Consider the following 8,624-nt stretch of genomic DNA (forward strand, 5'->3'; position numbering starts at 1 on the left):
TACCCTCAGCACTCGTTTTCTTATCTCCAATTAGCCTAACTTCCTGACACCTGTGAGCATCTCCTCATGCAGTATTACAATGAGGGCTACAAAGAATGTTTCATGTGACCATTTTCCCATGCAGTAATACAATGCCTTTGCTTTACCCATTTTAATGCAAATCGCCAAGGTCATGAAGGCTCCAGCTTTAGCACACCTTATCTTTCCAGACTGCTTTAAGGAAAATGTCTTACAATGTACATATTTCCCCTAATGTACAATTAGTGTGTTTAAAATCCATTGCTAGTTACGTGTAATCATAAAGCATTAAACATTACAGGCAGTTTATATTACCAACCTTACCTATAGATCTATTGATTAATTACTTATTCTTCAACTGTCTCCCAATTGAGGCTGAATGGTTGCCCTGGCTGGTTTCCAATAATGCAGTCACTGGTTAGTTTCTAAAATGTTTTCTAGATTAGTTCAAAATGGCTACTTGACCATGTTAGGTTACTATACCAAATAACATATTGAATCAGATCACAAAATGGTCAAATTACACTGAAATTATTGATTTTAAAACTACCGCCAGCACTAGCAAAGAGCTGCAGCCTAAAACAGTAAACCCTGGAATAATGGAGGAGTCACTGAGTCTCGAAGGTTGCACGTTCACTGAAAAGCGCCCTCTGGCCACAAGCAAAGGAAATCCGGTACAAATACATCTGAGTGTTTTGAAATGTTTGAATGGGTTTATGATTTTGAGTTTTACATCACCCTTGGTCCAGGAATGGATAGCTCTTATGGGATCTTACTGTACCCCTCGGATCAGAGGCCTCAGGGGTCTGGTGCCACCGCACCCCTCCCACCCAGGCTCGCAGCATGTTTCCACGTTAAGCAGCCTCTCCTTGGAGTTGTGGATCAGACACACTGCCTCGCCCTCGGTAGCTCCGTCCCCTTCCCCTGAACTCGTCTGGATCGGATTCTCCCTCCAGCAGTTCAGGGTGAGACGCTCCCTCACACTTTCATTCTTTTGCCCCAGTGCCAAAAATAGACCACTCTTTGATATGCGGCTCCGCCTTGGGGTTCTGGGTCTGACATTCAATTACCCTGTCACTCTCCGGAGCAACCCCCTCCCCGGACTGGGACTCCTCTCCAGGTTAAAAGGCCTTGCTGGGGTTTGGAATCGATGGCCCAGTGTTCGGGAAGCATCACCGTCTTCTCCTCCAGAGTTGCGGATTGGGCACCCCCAGTAACATACTGGACATCCATATCCCGGATCATGAGTTGGACCGCTCCAGTCAATCAGGCTGACTTCAGGGAGGGAACCTCTTATGGATAAATAGGAGTGCCAGGAGTTGATAGCCTGAAAACCCACTCCCAGCCTTTTGTTACTTAGCCCTGATATAAGCCAGAGCTAAACTCTGGAGCAAAAAGCAAAAAAAAAGAGGAAAATACAGAAACTGGTGTAAATCTGATAAAAGTAGAGGAATGTTGAACACAGTCTGCAGGTAAGGCACCATCTGTGAGGGGGCAAAAGCATTGGCTTTTAGGTTAATCACATTTGACCGGAACTGAAAGATATTGGAACTCAACTGCTTGAAAGCTATGCTAGAGCCAGAGAAATGTTTGACCTGCGGTGGGCTGGGCAGGGGGTGTTGGGCTTATGGAGACAATGGAAGAAGATCTGTGGTTGGGTGGGCGGGAGGAGTGAATCAGTGATGAAAGGGATGATGATGAAAGGCGAATGGGACTATTAAAGGGGCAGAAGTTGGGCCCGGGTGAGTTCCGAATGGCGACAGCAGAATAACAGAGAGAGAGAGAGAGGGAGAGTGCAGCATGAAAACCCTCGCAAAGGCGAGAAGGCTTCAGTGGTCTCGGAAAGTGATGCAGAATTATGGCTGGGCCCCAGAATTGTGGACCAGCCTGTCAGTTTGTACCATTCTGGGGTCTACACCTCAAGCGCCTCCCACAGCCGCTCCACTCGCATTGACTCTGATGTGACCACCCCACCCCCCAGCTCATGAGCAGCACAGGCTGTCTGAGAATGCAGGTTACGATGTTAATGTCTTTTTAAATTTGTGATGATTCTGACGGACAATAAAATGCCTTTTTGAAACAAATGCGGTGCTGTTCCTCATTGAGCAGGTCGAGGATTGAGAGGTCAGAGTGCGAGAGGGATATAGAGTTAACATTACAAGCAATAAGATGTAAAGGTCACACTTGCATACTGACATCTGGAGGTCAAAAGAAAGCAACACACAATCTGCATGAGAGACATCCTAGTAGAGCGCATTATGAGCAGTGAACACAGTTACTAATTGGAATAAGCGCAAGAACAGCGTAGTTGAATGGAGAAAACTGCTTGAGGATCTGGACAGTGAGAAGGAGGTAGGTAAAATGGTAAGTGCTATGTCTCAAATGTGCTTGCCATGGGAAGGGAAGCGTGTGTTGGTGATGATGGAGGAGTGGACCATATCACGAGTGGCGGGAGGCAGGGACGGAGCAGAATGAGTGGTTGGTTGTAGCTGGATGTGGTAGAAATGTTGGAGGGTGACATGGTGAATGTGGGGTTGTGGAGGATGAGGTCAGTAATGTGGGAAACAGGATTGGCGCAATGGAGGCTGAGGAAAAGCCAGAAGATTTCAGAAGAACTGGTGTGGAAGTTGGCAGCATCGGAACAGATGGAATGTAGGAGGAGAAACTGGGAGAATGAAACAGGGCCTTTCTAGGGATCTGGGTGAGATGAAGTATAATGAAGGTAACTTTAGGAGTCTGTGGGCTTGTAGCAGATACTGATAGACAGGCAACCTCCTGAAATGGAAGTAGAGAAGTCAAGGAAGAGAAGGGAAGTGTAAGAGGTCAACCATGAGAATTGTTCAGTTGAAAGCAAAATAAAGTAATGGCACCAGTACATTCACTAGGATACTGGAACATAGAATGTTCTTGGTATCCTACACAAAGGCATCATAGCTAGGACCCATTCAGGCTCCCATAGTGACACTATTTGAGTGTAGACTTCCCGACTATTCATACTCCAAGTCCACACACATTTACTTTGCAACTGGGTACCTGCATAGGAGCCTGGATCAGGAACCTGCGAGGATTAGAGTCGGTGGGGGAGAGAGGAATCCGCAGCGGGAATGGCAAATGAATGAAACTAAGCGAATTAATCCCAAATGGGACCCTCGGAATGTAACAGCAGCAGACGGCGGAGGGAAACTGGCCAGGAAAACGGCCTCATAACGCCACTCAGGCAAGCTCCCATGAGATTATGGACAGCTCGGGTTTACTGGGCTTTGGATCATAGGGTGGCAGACTGACATGAACGCAATTGTAGATGAATATCTGGGGCACAGCTCCAAGTGCAGAATGAACGAAGTTGTGGGACAGTCGAGGCTGAATGAACCAGTGAAAGAGGACCCCGAGCCCGAGGAAGGGAGACAGCTCAGTGATAGAAGGAACTAAACGGTCAAATTATAGTGAATAAATGCAACAAAAAGCAACTTCAAATCATTTCAGGTATAATATTTATATTCATCCTGTGTCATGGATAGATGATAAGATTCAACACGAATGATCCATAGATTCTCAAGATCATGTTAGGTGAATGTGGTTAATCAACTCTAAAATAAATAGTGTCTACACTAAGCATACTCAGAGTAAGAATTACCCCTTATACAGGGGATTGGAATACTGTAACGGTGTTGGCTTGCTGTTGAATTGTCAGTAAATTTTAAATACGTGTTTATGTTAGAGCAGGTCAATGGGAAGGGGAGCAATATAAAGACATTTCACTGTACATACTTAATATCTAACATCAGCAGACCTTCTCCTGTGCAATAGATTATATCCATTAAACAAAGAAATATTCATGGAGTGGAGAGATCAGTCGAGTAAAACAATTGTTTCAAAGTAGAACCAACTTGTTTCATTCTAGTTAGTGATCCACATTCAGTGCGATTTTACAGTGACAGGTACTGCCAGTATAACACGGCCATTGGGGTCAGGAGTTACACTCCAGTTAGTGACACACTCAGTACAACTCTGCAGTGACTGATACTCCTAGTAATGCATGCTCTGCGTCAGGAGGTCGACTCCAGTTAATGACTCACACTCAGTACAGCTCTGCAAAGACGGATACTCTTCATAATACACGGCGACTGGGGTCAGGAGTTATACTCCAGTTAGTGACCCACGCTCAGTACAACTTTGCAATGACTGATCGCCCAGTAATATATGGTCACTGGAGTCAGGAGTTCAATCCCGGTTGGTGACCCGCGCTCATTATCACTCGGCGTTGACTGATTCTCGCGATGAAACATGATCACTGAGTCAAGGGTTCCACTTCAGTTAGTGACCCACACTCTGTACAAATCTAGAATGACAGACACTTCTAGTAATATCTTCCCTCAGTTGTCTACACCGAGGTTTCAATATTGCACAATTTTCCAAGAAAGTCAATACATTAAAAATTCAGAGAGCCTGCGAGTCACAAATTGAGGTTTTTGATTAGCTGAGGCTAAGTTATAAAACTCTTGAGACAATAGGATTTTTCAGTGAAAATAACATCCGTATCGGGTGGCTTTATAAATGTGACCACTATATCAACATGTAACCTTATCACTCACAGAGGAAAAACAGAGACAAGCTGATACACAGCTTTACACAACCTGAATCGTTATAATCACTTACCAGGAACACCAATAACAGCAATAAATGTGTAGTGTATTTTCATGATACTGTCAATTTTATAATTCATTTCCTGCGTGAAATGATGTGTCGTTTTGCACTACACGCAACCTCTCTACATTAAACTTCGTGTCAGTACATTTCCGGATCCTTGAACAAGCAAAGCAACAAAAGGTGTGTCTGGAGGAGGTGTGAATGGCAGAGTAATGATTAACTGCCATCCAAAAAAGTAAGTTTAAAAATAGCCTACAACCCACATTTGCAAAGGAAAGGGTATCAAGAAGAGGGTAGCTTATTACAGTGCGACATTGTTGAACATGTGTTGAACAAATGTTCACTCTGAAAGTCTGTAAACTCCATAATTGAATGATGAGATGCTGTTCCTCGAGCGTAACATTGAGCCTCATTGGAACATTGTAGGTGGCCGAGGACCGAGTGATCCACGTGACAGGCAGTCACTATGTTTCACCAGCCAGACTCCGGAGGGATTGGTTAGTTCTTAATTCACCGGACGACCTTGAGTGTGAATTCTGTCACAAGAAACTGCTACTCTGACGCTTTCTGTCCAACTTAACTGCCACTCCGACACAGTGCTCTACCACTTAGACACTTGCTGCCGGGCAATTGACAATTCTTATCAAGTAGCCTGATTGTAAATTCCCTCTGAATGGAATTGTTGAAACGCACGAAAACTCTCACTTGCTGTTCAGTGCAGCTCCTAGACTGCGGCAATAAGATGGTCAAATCGAAATCAAACTGTGGGGCTCCCAGCTCTGTCAGTCTGTATGTTCTTTCAGGCAATCTTCCTGCTCAATGCATTCAGTCAGACACCTAACCCGCAAACATGGGGTTACCTTAATTTATTTTTTTGGTTTCAATGTTTGATTATAGACTGGTATTAAGTTTTGGAGAAAGAATCCCAGGGTTTTTCCTCCTGTATGTTTTCGTTTGGCCTCTTCAATTCAGAGGCAGACGGTTCTTGAAACTCTGCCTCTACTTTCTCCACGTGCTTTGTAACGATACACTGGCTGAAATGACCCCTCAGGTTCTCAGATCTGTTTCCAATTTCGGTAAATCCCATCGTAACAAGCGCAAAGTTTTAAAAAAAAATCAACCCATTGACATCGAGAGTGATGAAAGATGCAAGTGGGTGGGGTGAGAATTCGAACTCGGAACCTCTCGCACACCAACCAAACAAAAACCCCAGTGGGCGAATGATACCTCTAGACCAATGAGCCAGTCGGCCATTCAAGGTGCAACCATTAGACTATGTCATTGCTGCACATAGCCTCGCAGCCTCCTTGCTCATCACAGCAGTGAAACCCGATAACAATAAACCGCAGGGCAGGCAGTAACATGGGCAGTGAAACAGAGTTCACGTTTCAGTTCTTAAAAAAAATTCGTTTGCGGAATGTGAGTTTCGCTGGCTAGGCCAGCATTTATTGCCCATCCCTAGTTTCCCTTGAGAAGGTGGTGGTGAGCTGCCTTCTTGAACCGCTGCTGTCCATGTGGTGTAGGTACGCCCACAGTGCTGTTAGGGAGGGAGTTCCAGGATTTTGACCCAGCGACAGTGAAGGAACGGCGATATATTTCCAAGTCAAGATGGTGAGTGATTTGGAGGGGAACTTCCAGGTGGTGGTGTTCCCACCTATCTGAGGCCCTTGTCCTTCTAGATGGTAGTGGTCGTGGATTTGGAAAGTGCTGTCTAAGGAGGCTTGGTGAATTCCTGCAGTGCATCTTGTAGATGGTACACACTGCTGTTACTGTGCATCGGTGGTGGAAGGAGTGAATGTTGCTTTGTCCTGGATGGTGTGAAATTTCTTGAGTGTTGTGGGAGCTGCACTCATCCAGGCAAGCGGGGAGTGACAAATGGATATGGGCATACTTAGCTCATGTTGTCCAATGACGGATTTACACCTAATGTTGGACACTATGTTTTCAGGTTTGCAAGCATGGGCTGGTTGGGTACGGCCAGTACTTTGCCCATTGTGAACAATGGAAGGGACATGCTGTTTGATACGATTCACCAGTCTTTTTGCTTACTGTCAATTTTGTGACCTCTCTGCCATGGGTGCTTTCATTTTAACGGCTTTACTCCCACTAATGAGTTGAATAAGTGACACTTCACCAAATGCCTTTGGAAAATGCATACACACAGCATGAACCACACCATCTTTACCGTCATCAATCTTCTTCCTCGAAGGGCATATATCATCACTTTTATGGCTTTGAATATGTAAGCCTGGAATGCAAAGATTAACTGAGCTCCACAATTAAAAGCGTGGACGAGCAAAATGTCAACATTGGATTTTCAATGCGAAAAGGTAATACTTGGTAACAGAATCAGAATTCCAGCCTGGCAAGTGAGGAATCTAACCCTGGAATCACCAAGTTTAACCCGGCTGCTCGCTCCATGTATCCTGTTGGAAATCTGTCCAAAGGAACTTGCAATATTACAGGACGCCTGTGATAATTAATCCTCTACTCCTTGCTCTAAAGTTGGAACAGGAGCTGTCCCTTACAGCTGAGATAGCCACGTGGTAAAGCTGATGGAGTCAATGTTTGGTGATGCAGCCTCACACTGCACTCATAATGCTGTTGTTTAAATCTCTTTGCCAGAAACAACATGGAGAGATGACTGGGCAGTGGTGGAAAGTCAGTGCTGTGCTGCATGTCACCATTGTCCGCTGGCTGCATATGTTTCCTTTGAAGCCTGTTTGAGGGGGTGAACAGGCTGATTCTGTCAAGTCCGTCTGTCAAAGGCTATTTTTTTCCTGAAAATTTGCTCTGAGATGGTCAGTGGCTCAGATGGAAAGTGTGGACGGACTGGGGGGCCCTGTATAGCAGAAAGTTGCCCTTCTCTGAAGGGGGACAATGAAACAGCTACTGATTCATTTCTAATCTGACCTGAAACTTGACTCTAGTGGGGCTCGAATCCATAACCTTTAAATACCTTATCTGGCATGCATTAGCAGTCCAATGCACTAGCGACTGCCTCACAGAGGGACAGGTTCCTTCCCTTGTTCTTAAGGGGATTTCTGGCACTATATAAGTGTTAGAAAGTTCAGTAATTTTTATATGTTACACCACTGATTATAGTTGGAAAGCGCTTCATTGATTGTAAGGCATGTTGGGATCTCTTGTGGTTGTGAAAACAGCTCTAGAAATGAAGTATTTGTTTCCCTTTCAGGAAAATCCTGTCCAATACAGAATGTCCATCCCCCACTCCTCTCTTCCTCACTCCCCTGTACACGTTGGAGTCTGATCTCACAGGGTTAATAGTTGATAGGCGCATTCTGGTCTGTCTGTCACAGGGCTCATCAGAACATGTGTGTTCCAGTTATACACCTCAACTGAACACAAAAAACCGAAATAATGTCGATTTTGGAAATTTGGAATCGAAACAAGAAACGTTGGAAATACTCAGCAGGTGAGGCGACATTTGAGTGAACAATGTTTCCCCAAGTTTTCTGCTAAACAAGTTCCTGAAATACAGCACAGCGGCCCAGTTTTTAAAATCTTTTCATCCACAATGGATGGTCCAGTTTTGATTCAGGAAACTCAAACTGGTACAGTCCTTTGTGTTTCTGGTCATTGCAGCCTGAAATCCAGTCCCTGCATTTATTTTACCCTCGATTTTTTTCCCCCAATTTCTTTTTGAAGGCCTTTATTGAAACTGCATCCACCACCTGATTAGTATTTCAAATTCTAACCCCTGGTTGTGCAAAAATATTGGTTCTTTTGTGAGCCCCTCTCAATCTGTCCAGTTTGTTATTGACCCTTCAGCCAGTGGAAACAATTGATCGTTATTTACTTTCTCTAAACCCTTCATGACAGTTCTGTCTGCGGAGTGATTACAAATGCAGAAAGCCAGACAATGGCATTTGAACAATGAAGGATTGTAGTTCGATGATAAGGGAAGTGATACTTTGATAACAGGATTAGGAAATGAA

Source organism: Carcharodon carcharias (assembly GCF_017639515.1).
Source record: "Carcharodon carcharias isolate sCarCar2 chromosome 37 unlocalized genomic scaffold, sCarCar2.pri SUPER_37_unloc_1, whole genome shotgun sequence".
Taxonomy (NCBI): domain Eukaryota; kingdom Metazoa; phylum Chordata; class Chondrichthyes; order Lamniformes; family Lamnidae; genus Carcharodon; species Carcharodon carcharias.